Source organism: Phoca vitulina, unplaced genomic scaffold, assembly GCF_004348235.1.
Source record: "Phoca vitulina isolate PV1807 unplaced genomic scaffold, GSC_HSeal_1.0 scaffold1, whole genome shotgun sequence".
Lineage (NCBI taxonomy): Eukaryota > Metazoa > Chordata > Mammalia > Carnivora > Phocidae > Phoca > Phoca vitulina.
Genome location: NW_022589704.1, coordinates 70,697,273 through 70,723,918, shown reverse-complemented (window position 1 = coordinate 70,723,918; position 26,646 = coordinate 70,697,273). Strand labels below are relative to the sequence as shown.

The 26,646-nt window shown below is 35.8% G+C and overlaps 1 protein-coding gene across 19 annotated transcripts in view; it reads right to left on the bottom strand.

The window, feature by feature from the left end:
- BAZ2B (bromodomain adjacent to zinc finger domain 2B) overlaps positions 1–26,646 on the bottom strand; it is a 381,204-nt gene that overhangs the window by 164,602 nt on the left and 189,956 nt on the right. For 2 of the 19 annotated variants that reach the window (XM_032409763.1, XM_032409854.1), the window contains exon 1: positions 21,438–22,117. The exons of the other annotated variants lie outside the window; for them this stretch is intronic. The gene's annotated coding sequence lies outside the window, so the exon portion shown is untranslated. Of the gene's footprint in view, positions 1–21,437; positions 22,118–26,646 lie in introns of those variants that run through there. 19 annotated transcript variants of the gene reach the window in all.

Sequence of the window (26,646 nt, the reverse complement as noted above, 5' to 3'; positions counted from 1 at the left end):
TGTCTCAACACGATCTGCACTAAATACATGAAAATATTTAACAGTTAAATATAGTGATATACTTAATATAACTACGGGCCAATTTTTTTTTAGTATTTCTAAAACCAAGTAAAACCAAATGTCAACTCAATAACAAAATCATTCTAAAAATGAGAAATGAAATAATAAAACTAAGTATCTTTTTTAAACAGCTTACTGATTACTAAAATAAATGCAGGGGCGCCTGGGTGGCTCAGTCATTAAGCGTCTGCCTTCGGCTCAGGTCATGATCTCAGGGTCCTGGGATCGAGCCCCACATCGGGCTCCCTGCTCCACGGGAAGCCTGCTTCTCCCTCTCCCACTCCCCCTGCTTGTGTTCCCTCTTTCACTGTGTCTCTCTGTCAAATAAATAAATAAAATCTTTAAAAAATAAAATAAAATAAAATAAAATAAATGCAGTCTAATGATAGAACCATATGTACTTATTTGGACTACAAAACTATGCTTAAAGTGGTTATCTAAATATTCCACTTCAAATGTTCAAAAGGTAAGAATACTTCCGTTTCCACAAAAGACCCTGAATAGCCAAAGCATCTCAAAAAGAAAAACAGAACTGGAGGCATCATGGTTCCGGATTTCAAGCTCTATTACAAAGCTGTAGTCATCAAGACAGTGTGGTACCAGCACTAAAACAGACACAGATGAATGGAACAGAATAGGAAACACAGAAATGGACCCATAACTCTAAGGTCAACTGATCTTCAACAAAGCAGGAAAGAATATCCAATGGAAAAAAAGACAGTCTCTTTAACAAATGGTGTTAGGAAAATTGGACAGCTACATGCAGAAGAATGAAACTGGGCCACTTTCTCACACCATACACAAAAATAAATTCAAAATGGATGAAACACCTAAATGTGGGACAGGAAACCATCAAAATCCTAGAGGAGAAACAGGCAGAAACCTCTTTGACCTCAGTCATAGCAACTTCTTACTAGACACGTCGCCAGAGGCAGGGAAAACAAAAGCAAACATGAACTATTGGGGCTTCATTAAGATAAAAAGCTTCTGGGGCACCTGGGTGGCTCAGTCGGTTGAGTGTCTGCCTTTGGCTCAGGTCATGATCTCCAGGTCCTGGGACTGAGCCCCGCATCAGGCTCCCCGCTCCGAGAGAAGCCTGCTTCTCCCTCTTCCACACCCCCTGCTTGTGTTCCCTCTCTCACTGTGTCTCTCTCTGTCAGATAAATAAATAAAATCTTAAAAAAAAAAAAAAAAGATAAAAAGCTTCTGCACAGCGAGGGAAACAATCAACAAAACTAAAAGGCAGCCTACTGAATGGGAGAAGGTATTTGCAAATGACATATCTGATAAAGGGTTAGTATCCAAAATCTATAAAGAATTTATCAAAGTCAACACCCAAAAAACAAATAATCTGGTTAAGAAATGGACAGAAAAGATGAATAGATACTTTTCCAGAAAAGACATTTAGATGTTTAACACACATGAAAAAATGCTCAACATCACTCATCATCAGGGAAATACAAATCAAAACCATGACGAGATACCACCTCACACCTGTCAGAACGGCTAAAATTAACAACACAAGAAACAACAGGTGTTGGTGAGGATGCGGAGAAAAGGGAATCCTCTTATACTGTTGGCGGGAATGCAAACGGTGCAGCCACTCGGGAAAACAGTATGAAGGTTCCTCAAAAGTTAAAAATAGAACTACCCTATAATCTAGCAATTGCACTAATAGGTATTTACCCAAAGGATACAAAATTACAAATTTGAAGGGGACTATGTACCCCGATGTTTATAGCAGCATTATCAACAATAACCAAACTATGGAGAGAGCCCCTATGTCCATCGACAGATGAATGGATAAAGAAGATGTGGTATATATATACAATGGAATATTACTCAGACATCAAAAAATGAAATTTTGCTATTTGCAACAACGTGGATGGAGCTAGAATATATTATGCTAAGTGAAATAAGTTAGTCAGAGAAAGACAAATACCATATGATCTCACTCATATGTGGAATTTAAGAAAGAAAACAGATGAACATATGGGAAGAAGGAAAAGAAATAAAAGGAGAGAGGGAAAGAAATCATAAGAGACTCTCAACTATAGAGAACAAACTAAGGGTTGATGGAGGGAGGTGGGTGGTGATGGGTATTAAAGATGGCACTTGTGATGAGCACTGGGTGTGGTATGTAAGTGATGAATCACTGAATTCTACTCCAGAAACCAATATTGTATTACATATTAACTAGCTAAAATTTAAATTAAAAAAAAAAAAGAATACTTGGGTTCCTCAAAAGGCTAAACAGAGTTACCATATGACCCAGCAACTCTTTTCCTAAGTATATACCCAAGAAAAAGGAAAATATATGTCCACATAAAAACTTCTGTATGAATGTGGAAATAACCCAAATGACTGTCAAGTGATAAATAAATAAAATATATCCACAAAATGAAATATTAACCAGCAATAGAAAGGAATGAAATATTGATACATGCTATAACATGGAAGAACCTTGAAAGCATCATGCTAAGTGAAAGAAGCCAGTCACAAATGACCACATATTGCATGATTCTGTTTATATGAAATGTTCCAAAAAGGCAAATCTGTAGAGACAGAAAGTAGATTAGTGGTTGCCTTGGGCTGTGGGAAGGTTGGGGGAGAATGGAGAGTTATGGCTAATAAGTACTGAGTTTCTTTTTGGGATGATAAAAATGTTTTAGTTGATTGTGATAATGGTTGCACGACTCTGTGAATACAGTAAAAACTCAATTGTATACTTTAAATGGGTGAATTGTATGGTATGTGAATTACATGTCCATAAAGCTGGTATTAAATAAAAAAAAGACTATTTGAATCTCATGTTGATAAGATGCTATTTGACTTAATGCATTCTCTACTGAAATTTTAAAGTCAGTATTCTCAATTTCAGCCTCTATATCCAAGAATGAATGTAGAATGTTCCCAGAATGACCTTTCTTCATGTGTCAGTTATCAAAGCCTCTCAAGAACTCACCTGTGTAGTTAATTTTGCATCTGTATGTGTGTCTGTGTGTGTGTGTACACATTAATATAAACTTGCTAACGCTATATTAATTCAGTTTGGGAACTGAACAGGTTTATCCAAGATTATGAGTTCCTAAGTACTTATCAGACTTGTTCCACAACTTCATTCGAATGGTCATGTGACTAGCTAGATTTTTATAATAGAGGGATTTGATAAAGAAAAATAAGCCTGAGGGGCGCCTGGGTGGCTCAGTCGTTAAGCGTCTGCCTTCGGCTCAGGTCATGATCCCAGGGTCCTGGGATCGAGCCCTGCATCGGGCTCCCTGCTCAGCGGGAAGTCTGCTTCTCCCTCTCCCACTCCCCCTGCTTGCATTCCCTCTCTCACTGTGCCTCTCTCTGTCAAATAAATAAATAAAAGCTTTAAAAAAAAAAAAAAAAAGAAAAGAAAAGAAAAATAAGCCTGAGATTCTAAGCCACATAAACTGTTCATTCCTTTCTGCTGATTCTGCTTCCTACATATCTTCTCTCTATTCCCACTATTATCTTACAATCCTAAATCAATTCTTACTGAAAACACTGCAATAGCCTTCTCTAAGAGGTCTGTTTCTCTTTTCCCCAATCCTCCTCCACACAGCCTCCACACAGCCATAGTAATCCTACTACAAAAACAGTAATCATTTTAATATAAAAATCTGATCCTGCCACTTCCCTACTTAAGATTCTTTTAGTATCTCTGCATCATATGTATGGTAACATTTACTACCAATTGTCAGTTTAAAAAATGAAAAAGAAACTTAAGACATAGAAAAAAACCTCTATTTCTTATAAATTTTTTAATGTAGAAATAACTTTAAGTCTTCATAAATACGCTTGTCAATAACTACACAAACTACTTATCCATTTTCAATTTCTGAAGTGGAAAAATGTTAGCCAGCGAGGTCTCCACACTTCCTTCAACCTATCACTCCAAACTCAATAACAAATATTAAGAACCTCTAAGAGGGACAGTTAGACATATGCTTGTCAATCATGATCCTAATTTTGAACCCACTCTCCTGTTTCTATTTGAGTCTACTCTGGTTCTGTCACTTCTATCAACTTTTCATTCTTCCTCATTTTTTTTATTTGATGGTTCCATTTATTGTTTGTGTAAGACCCTGGATTCCCTTGATAACTATTTTAATGCCCTAGACTAACTCCAAGGTTTCTGGCTGCTCTGTTGGACAGTCCCCATATCCTTGTTAAAGTTAGTACAAAATAGTCTTTATCCTGTATTCCAAATCTTTGATCGGTTAACCCAATCCCACTACCATTATAGTAGAAAAAAGTTACTTCAACCTTACGTAGAAGCAGCCCCTGTTCTAAGTATGAATATCAACTTATTCAATATGATCCTTATTGGTCTTCTGTAATTCTGTACTTATAAGCAAAAGTTTTATCATTGTTTATGCTTTCTTATCCATCTAAAAAACTGTAATTATTTTAGCTGATTATAGATCTTCTCAATAAATAGCAGAAAAGTGTAACGATAACATATATAATAACCAACCACATCTCATCTTCACATCCCCAAATAAAAGAGCAAAATAACAAGGGAGAGCACTTGGAGTAAGGTGGCACTTCCAGCTATGGTACTAATTAATAGCATCTGACACTGGGCAATTTAATTTAACATCTCTAACTATAGTTTTCCCATGTGCTTGGGACTCTACTTTTGAAAATACATTAGTAATGCTTTTTTTTAAACCTTCTCCTGCAAGTTTAGTTCAAAATGGTCAAATGTCCTAACATTGCCTTCTTCATGAGGCCTTTCCTGGCCACTTTATTTAAAAATCACCACCACATCACCAATACCACTTCTCTTTAGCACTTATTACAATCTAAAATATATTTTATCCATCTAAAATATACCATCTACTCTATATTTTATTTTTCTATTTATTGTCCGACTCCCTCACAAGATTGTTGACTATATAATGTTCACTACGGTATCTTCAGAGTCATAGAACAGTCCTAGCATATAGAATATGCTCAATGAATCTTTGTTGAATGAATAAATGAACAGATATCCAAAAGGATTGACAAACTGGGGGCCTATTTAATTCCAAAAAGTCATGAACCTTAGAGAGTAAATCAGAAAATCTCTTCAAAAAGTTTTTACAAACTAGTTAAGTAAATTGAATAAAATAAACCAATGTTTTATACTTTAACTTCTTTTAAATACACTATGAACTTGATAAAGCAAAAGCATTACTCTTGATTAGTACATTTATCCTATCATTCAAAAAACCTAACTCGTAAAATTCAAAGTACAGATCCTTCTGTTGGTACTTAGGCTTCTTCTTTTCATTTTTTAAAAAAATATTTTATTTATTTATTTGACAGAGAGAGAGAGTGTGCGCAAGAGCAGGAACACAAGCAGGGGGAGTGGGAGAGGGAGAAGCAGGCTTCCCGCCGAGCAGGGAGCCCGATGCCGGGCTCGATCCCAGGACCCTGGGATCACAACCCGAGCCGAAGGCAGGTGCCTAACGACTGAGCCACCTAGATGCCCCTCTTTTCATTTTTTTTTTTTTTTTTTAAAGATTTTATTTATTTGACAGAGAGACACAGCGAGAGAAGGAATACAAGGCAGGGGGAGTGGAGAGGGAGAAGCAGGCTTCCCGCTGAGCGGAGAGCCCGATGCGGGGCTCGATCCCAGGACCCCGGGATCATGACCCGAGCCGAAGGCAGACGCCTAACGACTGAGCCACCCAGGCGCCCCCCCTCTTTTCATTTTTTAAAAAGACTTTATTCACTTGAGAGAGAGAGAGACACAGAGAGAGCACAAGAACGGGGAGAGGCAGAGGGCGAGGGAGAAGCAGACTCCTTGCTGGGCTGGGAGTCTAACACAGGGCTCGATCCCAGGACCTGGAGATCACCGCCTGAGTCAAAGGCTTAACCATCTGAGCCACCCAGGTGTCCCTTCTTTTCATTTTAATAAACTGTTGAAACCTAAAAATTTAACTTGCCATTCTAGTGATCTCTTTGTGCCAATCAACTCTTTTCCAGTATTTATATCAAACTTCTCAAATTCATTACAGGAAAGGAGTTAGGGTTACTAGTTCCCTTGTGTTAGCTAATTTTATTTTACTTAAAACATAGCAAGATCCTGAGGTCTATTCAGTCACACTAGGCTTATGAGTCTCATATTAAACATCTCTCTCTTAAGACATACATTAGAGTCCCACTGAAGACAGATAAATGAGATTCTACTCTGCTTATACAGCAAAATAATTTTTATATAAATATGAAATATTATCCACAAATACATAAAAGTGAAGGTCCAGAACATTCCTCTAACAAAGTTTCTCATGAACTAATTTGGTTTTCTGCTATTCAATCTGTACAGGTAGCATATATTTTAAACAAAGATGCAGAAACAATTATGTTTCAAAATCTGCCTTAGTAAATGGAACTTGATTTACAAAGCTACATGTTTACTATATAATTACAATCAATTTACTTTGAATATTGATGGACAGGAGTAACATTATAAAAATGACTTAGACAGGGGCGCCTGGGTGGCTCAGTCGGTTAAGCGTCTGCCTTCGGCTCAGGTCATGATCCCAGGGTCCTGGGATCGAGCCCCGCGTCGGGCTCCCTGCTCCGTGGGAAGCCTGCTTCTCCCTCTCCCTCTGCCTGCCTCTCTGCCTACTTGTACTCTCTCTCTACCTCTCTGTCAAATAAATTTAAAAAAAAATGACTTAGACAATGTATCTTCAGATAAAAGTAGTAAGCCCACTACAAATGGAAGTACTCATCCACTTTGAGAAAATTTGACCAATAAAAATCTTAAGTTAGAATCTAGCAAAACAAGCGTATGATTTATTTCACTGTAGAAGAGAATTCTAGCACAGTGCCTTTACTTACTAGGTTTTCAAATATTTACTATTAAATGAATTCTTTGCTACTTAAGAGTTTTATCTAGACTTCCTTTAATGCAATAGTTCTCAACTCTATATTAGAAACACCTGGGGATCTTAAAAATATTTATACTTCTGTCAAGGCCCAACTTCAGACCAGTTATATCAGAGTCTCTGGGGACGGGAGCTTTGCATTAACAGTTTTGGAAAGCTCTCTAGGAGATTTTAATGGGGAACCAGAGTTGAAATTGATTGCCATAGTGTTTTAAAAAGCTTCAGTTCAACATTGCTAAATTCTATCAATTTTGAGGTTCAAATGAAAATAATAATCAACTAGTGCTCACTGAACTGTTGGCCTGGTATATAATATTAAGGATGCTATAAGACTAACTAAAATGAAAAGAAAAAAAAAGATCTGCTAGACTGAGGTGGTAGGAGGGATTAAGACGAGTACAAGAAGAGTAGGAAAATACATAGACAGCCTAGATGAGAAGATCCCATGAGAGAATGGGAAGAAAACAGAATTAATCTTAAGGTCCAAAAGCTAGGTGGGAAAATTAATAAAATATAGAGACAAATTCATACAAGTAATAGCAGATAAATGTAAAGAGAGCTTTTATACACTAGAACTGATAACCAACAACTTGAAAAACAACTGTTAAGGAAGGATCTGAATAGGTTACAGATGCACAAGCTAACTGTATATTACAGACTGTCTACATTGTGTCCAAGTGCCCAAGTGAGCCTTCAGGGTGGTTGGTAACAAGGGCAGGTGTGAGAACTCTCAGTCATCCTCCTATCATAACACGGACAGAGAAATCTGAACCAAATATCTCTACTTTCCAAGTGTCTTCTGTCTCTTCCCAAAGAACTTTTATAAGGGCTGCTGTAAGTAGATTGTTTAAACCAAGGTTTACATATACAGTAGGCATACTTGAAAGGAAGGAGGGATAAAAGGATTGCCACACCTCCCAAAAAGTTTCTACGAGAACATGTGACTACCTGGGTAAGGCTCTCCAGCCAGCCATGAATCCCTTACCAGGTAACCCTTATCTATCACTTCTTGAGTCTCTACATTACTGAGGGTGGAAATGGACTCAGTACTCTCAATTATTTATCTTTGACCCCAAAAGGAGGGAGCCAGCATGATGAGAGCAGAAGTGGGCATAGCAATGGAACCTATCGTCCCAGCTATTCAGGATATGTGAATTGTAATATGCCACACTGGATACCTGAATATCCACAGAGTTCAGCTTTAATATCACGTCTAAGGAATGATTACTAATATCAACAGATTAAAACAAACTGATGCTACTTAGGAAATAAAGACTGTAGAAAAGCTTTCAGAGAGGAATGATGTAGATTTCTATTAGCTATTATTAGATGAAGAAATCTCCTGGTACTTGGGCAATAAACCCACACAAAAAACAAGTAGGTCTGGTTGAAGAAACACCCCAAACCTTGAAGAATACTTTTAATATTTAGGCTGCAGCTTAGAAAAGAGGGCCTGCCTTTCAGAAACTGTAGATCTATTATAATTCAGGGCCAGCAAGGAAAACATCATTACCACCAATATCTTGCTCTCCTTTTCCCAATTTTTGACATCCTGAATATTTTCCTTTTGGGGTCAAAGATAAATAATTGAGACTACTGAGTCCATCCCACCCTCAGTAAGTTGTGTCCTAGGGTATAAGGAGGATAAGAAAAAGAAAAGGAAAGGAAAAAATAATGAGGTAAGTGAAAGAATCTAACAATTAAGAAAAAATATCCAAAGAGCTAAGAGTCCAACAATTGGCACTATTAGTAGGAATGACAATCCATCACTCACACACAAGCCACCTGCTCGATATCAGGTATAATACCTTGCAGGATGAGCCAACAGAGAAGTAGTGGTGTCCATAATAAGGTAACTAAACTATAGCAATAAAAATTAAAGATTCATGAGACCCTCAAATAGAGTTTGGAATAATAAGAAAAGAGGACCTTCTGAAAGATGGTAGATGGCCATCAAAGAAAATCTGGATGGCCGCAAAGGAGATCTCGATGTTTCCAAGGACAAAACAAACAAACAAACAAAACAACAACAACAACAACAAACACAGAGGTTTGCTTCCAAAATGTAGCCTGAGATATTGAAGAAATCCAAAACCTGGAGAAATCTGCTATGAAATCTAGAGAAAATTTATTAGGCAACAGATCAATGCTGACTCAGTAATGAAATTCACTACAATAGAGTAAGGAGGTAAAAGAAATTCTGGACAATCTTAGAAGATAAAAAGGAAGATCTGGGAAGAACAAGAGGCAAACAAAGACACTCGTCCACATCTGGTGATATATTGGAAAAGGCCAGTGTTGGCACAAACACACCTTAAACACCACTCCATCCAGTATTATCAGTTTATCAGTACACTAAGATACCGGGAATCAAATTAGATCTAGGATTCACTTATGCTTCCTACCATGTGATAAGTAATCTTCTAAATTGAATAATAAAATAATTTAAAAAAGAAAAATGAAAAGGGACAAAGATAAGTTATACTAAAGATACAAATACTTTTATTTTTTAAGGTTTTTTTTAAGATTTTATTTATTTATTTGTCAGAGAGAGAGAGAGCAAGAGAGCACAAGCAGGGGAAACGTCAGGCAGAGGGAGAAGCAGGCTCTCCACTGAGCAAGGAGCCTGATGCGAAACTCGATCCCAGAACCCTGGGATCATGACCTGAGCCGAAGGCAGACGCTTAACCGACTGAGCCACCCAGGCGTCCCTAAAGGTACAAATGCTTTTAAAAAGAAACTTAAGGGGCGCCTGGGTGGCTCAGTCAGTTGAGTTTGCCTTCGGCTGAGGTCATAATCCCAGGGTCTTGAGATCCAGCCCCGTATCAGGGCTCCCTGCTCAGTGGGGAGTCTGCTTCTCTCTCTCCCTCTGCCCCTCCCCCCTGCTCATGCACCCTCCTTCTCCCTCTCTCTCATTCTCTCTCTCAAAGAAAATCTTAAAAAAAAAGCCAAAAACTTAAAACTTTGAAAAAGTGAGGTTCAAAAGGGACCATACTGTTTCTAACTGGAAGTAGAGATATTTTGAAATAGAAATAATAGCAAGATACATTTGATTTCTACTATGGGTGATTACCTGGCCTAAAAATACATTCCAATCACTAGTTTCAGCAGATATCTTGAAATGAAAGCTGATTTTTTTACCCTCTTTAAATTTTTTTAATTTTTATTTTATTGTCATAAGAATACTTAATATGAAATCCACCTTTTTTTTTTTTTAAATTAAGGAGGCTCCACACCCAATATGGGGCTTGAACTCATGGCCCTGAGATCAAGAGTCGCCTGCTCTACAGACAGAGCCAACCAGGCACCCCTGAAATCTGCCTTCTTCACAAATTTTTTAAGTGTATACTACATTACTGTTGACTATCAGTACGATGCTGTACGGCAGATCTCTATAGCTTATTGACCTTGCTTAACTGAAACTTTACACCCATTGATTAGTAGCTCCCCATTTCTTCTTCCTGCCACTTCCTGGAAACAATCATTCCACTCTTTGATTCTATAAATTTGACTATTTTAGATACCTTATTTAAATGGGATCATGCAGCATCTGTCTGTGACTTACTTCATTTAGCATAATGTTCTCAAGTTTCATCTATGTTGTCTTATACATCAGAATTTTCTTCTTTTTAAGGCTGAACCATATTCCATTATATTCATATAATTATTTTCTTTATTCATTCATCTGTTGATGAACATTTAGGATATTTCCACATCTTGGTTATTGTGAATAGTGTCGAATAAACCATAGGAGCAGTAATATGTCTTCAAGACCCTGATTTGAATTCTTTTGGATAAATACCCAGAAGTGGGATTGCTAGAGCATATGGTAATTCTATTTTTAATTTCTTGAGGAACCTCTATACTATTTTCCATAGTGGCTGCATCATTTTACGTTCCTACAGTGTGCAAGGGTTCCAAATTCCTCACATCTTAGAGAACACTTGTCTTTTATTTTTTCATAATAGCCATCCTGAAAGGTGTGGAGGGATATCTTTTTGTGGATTTGCTTTGCATTTCTCTGATTAGTGATGCTGGGCATCTTTTCATATAAGTGTTGGCTGTTTGCATGTCTTGTTTGGAGTAATGTCTGTTCAAGTCCTTAGTCCATTTTTAAATCAGGTTATTAGTTACTAGTTTTTTACTATTGAATTGTAAGCGTTCCTTATACAGTTGACCTTTGAACAACATGGGAGTTAGGGGCACTGACCCCCCCCCCCCACAGCCAAAAATCTGTGTATAACTTTTTACTCCCCAAAAACTTAACTACTAATAGCCTACTGTTGACCAAAAGCTTTATCAATAATATAGTTGATTAACAAACATTTTGGATATGTATTATATACTGTAGTCTTAAAGCAAGAGAAAAGAAAATATTAGGAAGAAAATCATTAGGAAGAAAACATACATTTACAATGCTGCACTGTATTTATTGAAAAAAAATCCATGTGTAAATGGACCCACACACTTCAAACCTATGTTGTTCAAGGGTCAGCTATATATTTTAAAGATTAACTCGTTATCAGATATGTGGTTTACAAGTATTTTCTCCCATTCCATATATTGCCTTTTCACTCTGCTGTTTCCTTTGCTGTCCAGAAGATTCTTAGCTTGATGTACTCTTACTCACTTATTTTTGTTTTTGTTGCCTATGCTTTTGGTGACATATCTGTAATAATCATTGCCAAGACCAATGTTACGAAGTTTTTCCCCTAAGTTTTATTCTGGGAGTTTTACAACCTCAGGTCTTACATTTAAGTCTTTAATCCATTTTGGTTGATTTTTGTGTATAGTGTAAAATAAGGGTCCCATTTCATTCTTTTGCATACGGATATGCAGTTTTCCCATTACCACTTACTGAACAGACTAGCTTTGCCTTATTGTGTTCTCTTAGCACCCTCTTCAAAGATCAGTTGATTATATATGCATGGATTTATTTCTAGGCTCTCTATTCTGTTTCATTGGTCTATATGTTTGTCTTTATTCCAGTACTATACTGTTTTGATTACTGTAGCTTTATCCATTCACCTCATATTTTGAAATCAGGACGTGTGATGCCTCTAGCTTTGTTCTTCTTTCTACAGATTGATTTGGCTCTTTGTGATCTTAATAAATTTAATTCATTCATATGAATTTTAGAATTGTTTTTTTCAATTTCTGTAAAAAATGCCATTGAGATTTTGATAGCGATTACACTGAATCTAAAGACCACTTTGAATACTATGGACATTTTAACAATAGTGCCCTCTAATCCTCCTCTTTAAATTTTCTGCTTCACTTAGTTTTTGATCCTTTTAAATTCTTTACTTTCTTATCAGCTTAGCAATGTCACAACATTTAAAATATTTTATCTAATTATTTAATTTTCAGTAGCTTATTCAAAGTATTTAAATCAACCACAATTCTATGTTCAAGTATTATCTTTTTGGTTTTAACCAAGTGGAAACTTTTTTCCTCAAAAGCTTTCTCCAAGTTTAACCTTTGTTGATGACTTAAGAGACCCCATAATCTCATTCTTAGTTCCTACTTATGTGTGGAAAGACTCAGTAAGCGGGGTGGGGGGGGGTGGGGGTGTAGGGAGGAGAGAGAGAATCTCATACAGACTCCCTGCTGAGCCTAGAGCCCACCCTGGGGCTTGATCTCATGACCCTGAGACCATGACCTGAGCCAAAGTCAAGCATTGGACACTTAACCAACTGAGCCATCCAGGTGCCCCCACCTTTGATGAGAAATTTAAAGGAAGCTTCTGATTAGTCTTCCTTTTATTTCCAGAAATTACTTCTCTGATGCCCTAAACAATATTCTTATTAAGGTGACCAATTATATCTGTTATTACTATTTCCATATTGAATCCACAAGTGTAATTAATTATTGTTTATGTGCTTGTTATATTATATATCCTTCCTAGGGATGTTTGTAATTAGGTCAAAAAGTTTCCCTGTTCCAATACTGCTTCCCATTTCCTGGGTTATATGACCTTATCCAGCCAGTGAAATAAGCCTGTCTTTTGGCTTAAAGGTATAGTGTGTGTATTTTCCAGTTAGATAGAAGTAAGAATGATTTTACTTTATAATGTGAAAAAGGCAACTAAAAAAAAACCTGAACATTGGGTAGAATTACACTAAAGTTACACTAATTACTTGTGGAAATGGCCATACTTATCCTTTCACAATAGATTCTTAGGAATGGAGAAAGAGAAATTTAATGACCATATTCTATAAAATATTACTGCAAAATTGGAATTACATGCAACCAGAAGACTTAATTATTTTATTAAAATTAACTTTAAGAGGGGCTTTTTACCCATACATGTTTCCTTTTTCTCTTTTCCTTTTAAGAAAACTATATGTGGGGCGCCTGGGTGGCCCAGTCCATTAAGCGTCTTCCTTCAGCTCAGGTCATGACCTCAGGGTCCTGGGATCAAGCCCCACATCGGGCTCCCTGCTCAGCCGGGAGTCTGCTCCTCTCTCTCCTTCTGCAGCTCCCCCTGCTTGTGTTCTCTCACTCTCTCTCTCACAAATAAATAAATTAAATCTTTAAAAAAAAAAGTATGTTACGTGCTGAAGCCAGTATTCATTCAGTGTAATCCTTTACATACTCTATAGTACAATAGAGTAAAAGTTAATGCTTCATGTAGTCACTGTGAAAAAGAGATTGGCAGTTCCTCAAAAAGCTACACATAAAATTACCACTTGACCTAGCAATTTCACTCCAAGGCACATACATACACTGAAAAGAATTAAAAGCACTGTCTTGAACAGATAGCTGTACATTTAAAAATCCATCAAGAGATGAATGGATAAATGTGATATATACATACCTACATATATTTGCCATATTTGTGACAGATAGAAAATGGGATATTACTGAGCCCTAAAGAGCAATGAAGTTCCGATACGTGCTATAACATAGATGAAACCTGAAAACATTATACTAAGTGAAATAAAATTGACACAAAAGGACAATTATTATATTATTTCACTTACAGGAAATATCTAGAATAGACAAACTGATGGGAACAGAAAGAAGATTCAAGTTTACCAGGGGTTGGGGAAAGGGAGGGAATGGAGAATTAGTGCTTAATGGTTAGAGAGTTTCTGTTTGGGGCGATGAAAAGTTTTGGAAATAGAGAGTGGTGACTGTTACACAACATTGTAAATGTAATTAATGCCAATGAATGGTTAAAATGAAGGGGTGCCTGGGTGGCTCAGTCAGTTAAGCAACCAACTCTTGATTTCCACTCAGGTCATGATCTCAGGGTTGTGAGATCAAGTCCTATGTAGTGCTCTGCGCTCAGCAGGGAGTCTGCTTGAGATTCTCTCCCTCCTTTTGCCCCTCCCCCTGCTCATGCCCTGGCATGTGCTCTCTCTCTCAAATAATCTTTTAAAAAAAAATAGTTAAGGGGTGCCTGCGTGGCTCAGTCAGTTAAGCATCTGCCTTCGGCTCAGATCATGATCCCATCGGGCTCCCTGCTCAGTGTGGAGCATGCTTCTTCCTCTCCCCCTCCCCCTGCTTGTGCTCTCTCTCTCAAATAAATAAATAAAATCTTTAAACATAAAAAATAAAAAAAAAAGTAGTTAAAATGGCAAATTTTATGTTACATATTTTTCCACAACTTAAAAAACTTAATAATGTGGAATACATTGGATTATATACTTTAAATGGGTGAATTATAAATTGTAGTGTGTGAAATATGTAAATAAACACATTATGAAAATTAATATTTGAAGTCTTTCTTCAAAGCTTGAAGTTCAGATCTCTTTTCTTTTTTCCAGCCTTCCCTGGTCATCCTAGTGACCCTTCTCTTATTCTCAAATCATAATATTTTACTTGTTTATATTACTCAGCATGCTATTAACCTTATCCTCTTTTCGGCATCACTAGTGTTTTTTAATTACTGTTACACATTTAATATTTGATTATGCTTTGTTGATAAAACAAGATTAGTTGCTCATATTATCAGATCAAGATCCATATTTAATATTTGTTTGTATTTTGTTTACCAAACAAGATTAGTAGTAGCCCAAATTGTCAAAAGAGGACGCAGTAGCCCTCTGCCATCTTCAAATCTTCAAAAAATAATTCAATATTACACTTGCACAAATACATAGAGTAAAAACTTCAGTAACAACTGTTGAGAAAGCAGTCTCAAAAAATAATCAGAATACTCATTCCCTGGGCACTCCACAATTAATCAAGGATGTAATAGATTTAGTTAAGTATAATTATTAAAAATAGGCAGGAGGATACTTTTACCAGAAAAATTTCTGACTGACCATTTTTCTTTTTCCCCAAATGAATTAAAGACACTGTCCAAGCAAAAAATAAAAGAGGCGAAGAATATACAAACATTTAGCATATATACAGTATTTTTTATTCCTAAGTAGATATGTTTCAGATATACTTACTTCTAATCCTAGACAGAATTAACTAAAATGAGATTAAATAAATAATAAAATTACAACAGCCAACCAAAATTTTTATTTAATGAAAAATCTCATTTAATAATTATAGTGGTCTTAAATTATACATAAGTATTTGGGGCATAAAATGAAAGAAAAGGAAAACTTTACAAAAAAGAAATAGAAAAGATAAATATTTATTTTTTTCATTCCTTTGAAAAAATAGCCTAAAAAATTGAGAAATGTATAGAATAGTGTACTTGGAATAAAGCCATATAGTTATAGAACAGTAATATAAAGACTAGGTAAATTTCCTACTTACGTCCTTAGTATATGCTTAAAAACCTGTTAGGCTTATAGGCTATTTTAATCCACAGTGGAGTTTTGTCTTGTTTTTTTTAACTGGTACTTTTAAAAATGTGCAAAATGCAGGGCACCTGAGTGGCTCAGTCGCTTAAGCGTCTGCCTTTGGCTCAGGTCATGATCCCAGCATTGTGGGATCGAGCCCCGCATTGGGCTCCGTGCTCAGCGGGGAGCCTACTTCTCCCTCTCCCTCTGCCTGCCTGCCTGTCTGCCTACTTGTGATCTCTCTCTCTCTCTCTCTCTGTCAAATAAATAAATAAAATCTTTAAAAAAATAAAAATAAAAATGTGCAAAATGCTTTTGTTAAAATATTTCTTTCCTGCAGGATGTCTAAATGACCTTCTCTTCAGTGTGCAACGACGTGGATGGAACTGGAGGGTATTATGCTGAGCGAAATAAGTCAAACAGAGAAAGACATGTATCATATGACCTCACTGATATGAGGAATTCTTAATCTCAGGAAACAAACTGAGGGTTGCTGGAGTGGGGGGTGGGGTGGGAGGGATGGGGTGACTGGGTGATGGACACTGGGGAGGGTATGTGTTCTGGTAAGCACTGTGAATTGTGCAAGACTGTTGAATCTCAGATCTGTACCTCTGAAACAAATAATACAATATATGTTAAGAAAGAAAAGAAGAAGAAGAAGAATGTAGCAGGAGGGGAAGAATGAAGGGGGGGAAATCGGAGGGGGAGAAGAACCATGAGAGACGATGGACTCTGAAAAACAAACTGAGGGTTCTAGAGGGGAGGGGGGTGAGAGGATGGGTTAGCCTGGTGATGGGTATTGAGGAGGGCACGTTCTGCATGGAGCACTGGGTGTTATGCACAAACAATGAATCATGGAACACTATATCTAAAACTAATGATGTAATGTATGGGGATTAACATAACAATAAAAAAATTAAAAAAAAAACATACCATACATTATATAAATTATATTTCGATCTAAAAGCAAATATGTAAGTTTGAAAGTATAGCATCATTACCTCAAAAGTAAATCTGTTTCAATGAACAACTATGTTTCTATTCCCTACTGAAGCAGAATGACTTATATTCACTTTTACATTGAAAATATCCACTGACATCTCAGAGAATATTGCTCTTCCAGTCAGAAACACAGCTGACTAGAAATTTATCAAATTTATTTATCAAATTCACTTCCCCAGAAAATAGCCAATAAAGGGAAAGAAACAAAAATGGGTTTCCATCAGATAAATACATGAGTTAAACTCATTCTTTATTAATTAAAAAGTCCTCATGCCCTTAATCTCTGAGGTTTTATAATTTACACATGACTCCAACAAGCTTGGATTGTGATTTCCAAGGTCACAGGCATAAAGATGATGATGATGGCAGCTGTAATTTTCTAAGCACGTATTAAGCACTAGGCATGGGGATACAGCTAAGAGTGGAGGGACTGTCTGTAATAGGTAACTGTACCGAAAGTTGTGCAGACATTCAAAAAAACCCCAACAAACAGCTTAACTCTATGATGGAGAATCTATAAGCCTTATGTCTCAAGGGTATCACTATGTTACAATAAGGATAACAAAAAAAGACAACTCCCTGAGACCTTAAACAAAAGTTTAAAGTTTTACAAAGTTTAATATATCATATGCTTTTAAAATAATGAGCATAGGCAACAGAACCTAAAGATTTAGATTTGAATACAGACCCATCACTTAATATATCAATGACCTCAGGCAATTTTAATCTCCCTCAGAGTCAATTTCTCCAAGTGTAAAATGGGAATCATATTTATTTTATGGCACTATGGTGAGAATCAACATTTGTAATAGCACCCAGTACAACTCAAACTCATTAATATAATAGATACTGAAATAGTCTGAAAATTAAACTACTAGAATAAATTGTTCTTTGAAATAAGCAATTTTATTACTTTTAAAAATACTATAACTTTTTAGATGTTTAGATGTAGTTAAAGTAGAAAATGCTAAGACTCATTTAAGTGTATAAAGAATGCTCTTGAATCTCATCATAAGGCACCTCTTTGACCAGGTAAGTTGAATTCATTTTTCAGCCTCAATTTAGATGGTATCTCCTCTGGAAAGCCTTCTCACAAACTCCACTTGCATATCTACTAGACACTTAAAAATCTACCACATCCAAAACCAAAGTCCTGATTGCCCATTTCTATCCCGAAGTTGCTCCATCTAAATACCTTCCCTATCTCACAGCCAATGGCAAAACCATCCTTCCCAGTTTCTCAGCCAAAACCTTAGAGTCATTTTGTCTTCTCTTTCTCTCATATCCCACATCCAATCCACCAAAAGACTTTTTTGGTTGTACCTTAAAAACATCAGAATTTGACGGCTATCAAACTTCAGTCACTTAGATTACTCTATAAGCCTTCTAACTAGTGGTCAATGTCTCCCTGTATAGTCTATTCTCAAAACAGCAACTGGAGTGATCCTTTAAAAGTACAAGCCAGGGGCGCCTGGGTGGCTCAGTCGGTTAAGCGTCTGCCTTCAGCTCAGGTCATGATCTCGGGGTCCTGGGGTGGAGCCCCCCATCGGGCTCCCTGCTCAGCGGGAAGTCTGCTTGTTTCCCTCTCTTTGTCCCTCCCCCCGCTCATGCTCTTTCTCTCTCTCAAATAAATAAAACCTTAAAAAAAATTTTTTTTTTTAAATTAAAGGACAAGCCAGATTTACTGATAGCCCTGCAATGGCTCCCTGAAGTCACTATAGAGGTCTGTAAAGCCGTACATGATCTGACTCTTTCACCAATTACCTCTGTCAATACCTTGTCTACCCTCCCTTCTCCCTCACTCTGCTCCAGTCACATGGTCCACTACTCTGAACACTCTGAGCCCCTGCCTCAAGCCCTCTGCCTGGAAGGCTCTTCCCAAAGAATTCCACATAGCTGACCAATTCCTTGGTCTTTGCTCAAATATCACCTTTTCTATAAATCCTTCCTCAACCTCTGCAACCCATCACCACCATAGCCTTCTTATTCTGCTCTACTTTTTCTATCTTCCATAAAAGTTGCCAACTTCAAATGTGCTATATACTTTATTTATCATGCTTATTGTTTATCTGCATCCCCACTATACATTCCACAAGAGCAGAGAGCTTTGAAAAGTTTTATTCACTGATATATCCCATGTACCTAGAATAGCACCAAAAATGCAAATAAAAATGTGAATAAAAGAATACATTAGATACTTCCTGTGTTGCCTTTAGCATCCTGCACTGACCACTATTATATCAGTTATCAACTGTACTAAATAGCCTGTTAATTTTCCGTCTTTTCAACTAAACTGTAAATTTCTTGAAACAAGGAATTTTATCTTACTTTCCATTAGTAGTGCTGGTACTTCCTTACAGTGCTTGACACCTAGTAAGTACTCGGCATTATTTAATAAATTGATGAAAAAAATAAAACTATCTACATCAAGGTGTAAGCACCTTTATTATCTCCAAAATATAAACACAAAGCTTAAAGGCATGACACTGAAGACTGAGTTCTGGATTCTGGATTCTGTTAGTGTGTTTGGTCTGGATCTGGCACTTATAAGAACACTGTTGAAATTATTTAAGTTCCCTATAACTATTTCCTTATCAGTAAAAATAGAGGAGTAATGATGGTATCTGAATCTCGTGATTATCCCAAATATAAAATGCAGGTATAGTGAAGGATTCAGAATGTGTCACTCTAGCATATTGACTATTTTGAGTTAAAGGCACTTGAAAAACAGCAAATATAAGGAAAACATTCTGACCTTCCTTCTTTTGCTTAAAAGCAAAAAATGTAATTCCTCTATGAAAGATGTCCTCCTATATCAGAAGGAAAGCAACATTCTTATCATCAAGGACAAAAAGTTGAGGCTGAGATAATTCTACAGAGACTTTGTTAAAAATAATTCTCTCCCTTTAGCCTCTGCACATAGTCACTTTCCCACAACTGCCTCTCTTTGTTCAACTTAATATAAAACAAGTAGGTTTTGCCATTTCTGTGGGTGTTCATTCCTCATGCAGACTCCTATGTCACACAAAACTTCTTTAAATAAATTTGTATGCTTTTCTCCTGTTGATCTACATTTTTTAATTTAATTCTCAGGCCCAGCCCCAAACAACTGTAAAAGGGTAAAGGTAAAAGTTTGTATCTCAGACAAGAGAATTAGGCCCAGTGATTATTATATATTAATCAGTCAATAATTGACATCTATTATTTGTTATTACAAATTATTTTTTTGTTATTACAAATTAAATAGAGCCACTACTGTAAGTCCTACTTCAATAACTTGACTAAACTAAAATATTCACTAAACATAGTCTTTAGAATCTCCTAAAAAGCACCAATGATTTATATTAAAAATTGTTATCTAAAATAATTTTGATAAGATTTTGCAAAAGAAGGTACCTTAACTCTCTCAATAAAAGTAAAATTATATTTACATTATTCCCAGAATATTTTTAAATATTTCTGGATATTAGGTTCTAAAACTATCTTTGGTAACTGCCTTCAATGTTTAATAATTTCATAATATGTTTTATTTTATATGGCCAAGATACCTAATAATAGAGTTTAAAAATCAAACATCTTACTATTTAGATGAACTACATTTATAGGCCTTTAATATATATACACACATTCTTCCCTCTGCTCTGAATAATCTTATTTCCAGAAATAAGACTTTTGAGAAAAAGATTTAAGTACATTTGTGACTCTTTACTAAATCACCTCCAAGCTTTTCACTTTTCATTTCAGTCATGTATCCAACAATAAGTATAATCTTTTGGTAATGTTATATTAAGAACTGAGCAAAACTAACAATTCTGTCCAAATTAAAAACCCAATTACATAGTGTTTATTTTAAACCCTGTTTTCTCTTATTTTATAATAAAAATAGTTTTTCTATTGTTTTATAATAGAAATAATTTTTCTATTATTTCCCTGTCTACTGTGACTCCTAAATGTTTTCCTACTCTATCTCCAGAGTCAGTTCTCCATTTTATAAAATACTTGTGAAAACTAATTTTCTTTATAGTTTATACTAACATAAAGAAATAAACATACACATTTTACTTAACACTCATATGGACAGTAGACAAGAAAACTGAGGTAAAGCAGTTTAAATGATTGTCCCAAGACCACAGATGGAGTGACTGCCAGCTTTAGGATTAAAACTAAGAAGCTCATTATTCCCTTCTTATATTCCGAGTACTTAATACTGTTTTTACATCACAAGGATCTCTTAACCAATTTAAGAACAATAATTTAATTTGATAATTAAAACAATTATCAACAATAATTATGACAAACGTAAATAGATTTGTGAAATTTATTAAACAAAACCAAAATTACTTTATCCAAATATTCCCTGAAAAAATTAATCTGATTTACCGCATAAGTTATTTTTTTTAATTTCCCTTAGAGTGCCAAGAAAGTGACAGTTTAATATAATTTATCATTTCAGTGTCTTTTTTAAAGGCCAATTTCTTTAACCAAAATCTACAATGAGTATATGAGATGGTTGCTACCAAACAGAAATACTTTGCATTAAAAGAAATTCTCCAAACTTAAAACAGTAGTTTCTACTCTAATTGTAAACTTAAACTTCAGGATATATTTAGAACAGAATTATCTATGAAAAGACAATGATAAAAAGTAAAGAAAACACCAAATACTATTGCATTTACAAGAGAAAAAGACATACAGTATAACATTAACAGCTTACTGTGGAGAGTGGGTTTAATCAGGAAGTAGCCATTATCCTTTCGATTCAGAGCAGTGACAGCACTCCAAAACAACAAGCCGTGATATTTTTCAGTTAAAAGGAATGAAAGAATACCTACTATTGTGTCCTAGCTTGGCTGACCCCAAAGGTCACCACATGTCTTTTATCAAAAGCTATCATGAAAACATAATCCAAGTAAGCATTTACAATGCTCTATTTGTTGAAACACCTAAAATCTACCTAACACAACCTCTCTCTCTCAGTTACTCACAAAACATGGCTGTCTTATTCAGAGATTAGCAATTATTGTAATGAGATACTGTCGGAGAGGGTCAAATAGTACTTCCTGCAGTTTACACATCTTGATTTCCTGGTAAACAAACTGAAAGGCAGGTGGAGCACTTAGATCACCAGTAAACGTGAATGCTCACGTGACAAAACTAAGCCAGGTAAGGTTGATGTCTCAAGTAATCGTTCTTTTCTTCATTTTATTAACGTCAAAACAGACAATAAAGAGTTCTTTCTTCCCTTTTTTAAGGAGGGTTTATTCCTGACATGCATGGGCACACAGTTTGTAATAAGGAATGCTTGAAAAACGAATCTGTTTAAGTAGGTTTTAAAAATTACTTCTGGCAAGTAAATTGTAAAAAATGAGGCAATGCCAATAAGATATATATATAAAAAAAAAAAACTAAGAATAACTGTTCTAAAACCTGCTAAATATAAGGAAAAGTGTTTAAATTTCAACTGCTTCAAGAAAGTAGATAAAAGAAGTTTCTGAGTTATAATTAAAGGCCAAAATTAAATTTTAGTCAAAGTATAAGCCTATTTTTATCAGAGCAAGCTCCTGCAAAAATATTGCTTTATAACTTATGTGGCAGTCTTCGAAAAAAAAATCTCAGTTATATGAATCGAAAAGTTTACAAAACTTGAAGCTATTCCCAGCATCCTTTAAAATTCACATTTCAAAAAGAAAATAAAACTGAACATATTTACTTGTGAGCATCTTTTAAAAAATATTGTTAGTTTGAAGACTAAGTTTTCTTGTCCTTAGTTTTTTTCCCCAAAACTGCTGTTTTTTCCTCTCTGAAATTTGTAGTATAGTTGAATGAGAGTTTGTTTAAATTAACTAAAGGTATAAAACAAACACACATACTCAGTCAAAATGATAAACTAATTCACTACTTTAAAAATATTTAGGATATTTTTTCTTAATCTACAAAACTGAATTTATCTTAATTCTATATATACTAAGGCCATGTATCTATGTCTTATTAGGAACATAACATGCTTTAATTTTAAATCAAAGAGTTTTAACGACCCTCTTACAATATATCAAGGCATTAAATTTCATTACTTAAATCATATTTACTCTATTTGTGAAATAAAATTCTAATGTACTGAAATAGAAAACAAAACAAAGTGACAATTAAATTAATAACAACAAAAAGAACACCCAAGTAGAGAAAACTGTGCCAAGAGAACAGAATCTCAGAATAGGTCTCATTACAAACATTATGTGTCATTTAAAAGGAGTGTGTATTCAGTATTAAACATTAACACAAGTCGCTAATCACCATCTTTACTACAATGCCATGAAATAGACAGCAAGTTTTCAGAAAACTATGAATACGGAGTTCCAGTTCCAGTTCAGTTCCAGCTGAATTTCTTGGTCAAATGAAATAATTCAAATATTCTATAGTTACCTGGAATGCAAAACAAAGCCCTTATTTCCTTTATAGAAAATTTAAAATAGGGGCACCTGTGTGGCTCAGTTGTTAAGTGGCTGCCTTCTGTTCAGGTCATGATCCCAGGGTCCTGGGATTGAGCCCTGCATCGGGCTCCCTGCTCAGTGGGGTGCCTGCTTCTCCCTCTGCCTGCCGCTCCCCCTGCTTGTGTTCTCTCTCTGTCAAATAAATAAAATCTTTAAAGAAAATTTTTTTAAAATATAATTTGTACTAAATATGTAGCTTTGACTGTGATTCATATACTAAAAAAAAAACCTAAATTTTAAATTAGAAAATTATTATTTCAGTTATCTCAAAGATCCATGACTATCTTAGTTTCCTATAATACGTCAAATTTAGAGGATAATGAAATAAAAATATAGAGGTAAAGAAAATAAATTTGAAATTTTGTTTCATTCAAGGTGGCTTTTATCAACAATCAGCGAATTTTGGTATTAGTTTATAATTCAGCTGAAAGGGCTGGGACAAAAACCAGGGTAATATATGTGGTACCCTGTGAGTTAGAAAAAGACCCCCTCTGAGGTCGCATATGAGAAAAAGACACCTTTTCTTCCTCTAGGATGAAATTCAGCCCTACTTGTTCTCTCAAGTCAGGAACTCCTGTACTGGGCACACCCAGGACTATGACCTATACCTGGTAGCTCTGTACCGGCAAAAAGCTTCAGAAGGGATTCCCCTGCCCCTGGCAAGTCTAAGAAGCCACAGAGGAGATTAGTCACCCACGACTTAAGAAACTCATACAAAAAGAAGAGAGAGGGGCAGGGGAGAGGGAGGGGACACAAGGAGGAAGAAAGGTTCCTGCTTTTATTGCTTGTCTTCTGCTGGCAATAAATACGCTTTACATGGTTATTTATAGCCCATTTTATTCCAAAATAATTTAATGTGACTTAGAGAAATATGAACAGCAGAATATATGAATATTTTATATTCAAAATATAAATTAATATGAATAAAGAGAAAATAAGGGGAAGGAAGAAAGATGAAACACAAGGTAAACTTGAAACACAGAAACATCTATCATAAGGCCTTGTCTTAGATGTAAATGGTTCAGCTCTGAGCTTCCTAGCAATAAAAGTAAAGTGGGAAACAAGACCAAATTACTAAATTTTAGGGGCCTCTGGGTGGCTCTGTCGGTTAAGCGTCTGCCTTCGGCTCAGGTCTTGATCCCAGGTTCCTGGGACTGAGCCCCTTGTCGGGCTCCCTGCTCAGTGGACAGCCTCCTTCTCCCTCTGCCCCTACCCACCACTCCCCCACCCTGCTCGTGCTCTTTCTCTTGCTCACTCTTGCTCTATCTCAAATAAATAAAAATCTTTAAAAAAAAAAAAAAGAAATCACAAAATTTTAATTCTCTGTAAGATGTATTATAAACAAGCACCAAAGCTTTTCCTAGTACTCAGAATTGGGAGAAATTTCTTTTATACTTTTCAATAATGTAACACTGGACAATGCAATAATTTTTTTCAACAGCATCTTTACAGAAATTAAATAACAAATTTCATATGAAAATTTCTTTTAACACTTCCTCAGTGCAAGCTGGGGTCATAACTAATGAAAAGTTACCCAGAAAATAAGCCATCCTCCTAGGAGAGCTTCTGTAATTTATTTAATCTGGGTTTTTAAACAAACACTAACAATCCCCAGGATCTTTTGTTAAATTCACAGTCCACTTTCATATTCCAAATTCATACTTCATTTTCTAAATTCAGGTTCTTCTGCTGGATGAGTAAGTAAAAATGGGCAGGCAAGCTATCACTGTGGTTCCCGAGCAGATGAAAGAGAAGACACTGGTAGTTAGGGAAGTCTAGACACTTCAAAGGGAACTTCTCTTTTTTACTTAAAACAATTCCTCTCTTCTTTGTTAGACTTTCTATAATCCTGCTCGATCCAACAACCTGAAAACCCGATCTATGATGACTTTTATTCCTCTTCAGTTTGGTATTTCTAACTATGGTAAAAAAAAAAAAATCTGACTTAGGGTTTCTAGATTCCTATGTTCTCATTCAGTCTGCACCAATTTGGATTCATTTTAGAGCATGAATCTTTGCATAGTTTTATAGCATTTGTTTTTTATGTTATTGGTGGGGGGAAAAGAGAGTTGTAAAATTACTATAAATAGAATCTCTCTCATTTTATTATACAAGAAAAACAAGGTTGGCAATGGTAGCCTCTCAATATACCATACATGTGGATTGAATACTACTACTAAAATTTAACAACGCTACCACCTGATTTTCACATGTGGAATAAGTAGGAGCAAATCCTATCTTCCATTGTAGCTGGGTTGGTTGCTTTTCTCTCTCCCAAAGATGCCAAATTTATGTTCTGTTTCCCATTGCTTCTCCATCTAATTAGCAGTTTAGATCTTATCACTTTCAGAATGCTCCTCTCTCAGATCCTGACTGTTTGGGCCCGTAAAACCTTCTTTCTCTACCTGATTTAGCTCTATATTATTCTCTAATTATTTTAGGGATCTGCCTTACTAGATTTTGAAATTCCTCATTTTATATTACTCACTGTGAATCATAAAATGCAAACACCATAAGTACAAATTAACTTATGCATTAATAAACTGCTGTACATATTTATTACAGTTCATGTTTGTTCAACATGAACAGGATATTTATTAGGATTGCATCGAGTGAGCCAGATGCCAATTTTTACCATACAGGTAATTTCTTTTTTCTTTTGAGAGAGAGCGGTGGGGCGGGGTGGTATGGAGGGGCAGAGGGAGAGGGAGGGAGAGAATCTTAAGCAAGCTCCATGCCCAGAACATAGCCCAATGTGGGGCTCAATCTCACAACCCTGAGATCATGACCTGAGCCAAAATCCAGAGTCAGATGCCTAAATGACTGAGCCACCCAGGCGTCCCTATATAGATAATTTCTAAATGGTGTATCAAATCAACCCATATTAAATCAAACCTTAGGCTTTTCTACTTTCAAGATGGTCAAAAGAATTCTAACTGTAAGAACAACTTTTAAGAACACTACCAAAAACCAAACAGATTTTATGTAAATGTCAGACCTAAAATGAACAAAATTGAATAACGACTGTGTCCAATATAGTTTGATCCATATTTGAACTCATATAAGTAACTCAGAGTCATGCAGCCTACTCCCTTATTAAATGAACTTTTCCAATGTGTAGCCACCAAAATTTGTTATTTCTGAATTTCCTATTTTATGAAAATTCAGTCTTAGTAATTTCAATGTACAATTTTTGCTATTGCAAAACGTAGCAGTATTTACATTTGGCATAATATGTACACTTGCTTAACATTTTTCTGGCAATAAGAAAAAGCACTCAACATTTAAAAAAAAATTTTTTTTAAGATTTTATTTATTTATTTGACAGAGAGAGAGAGAGACAGCGAGAGAGGGCACACAAGCAGGGGGAGTGGGAGAGGGAGAAGCAGGCTTCCCACAGAGCAGGGAGCCTGATGCGGGGCTGGATCCCAGGAC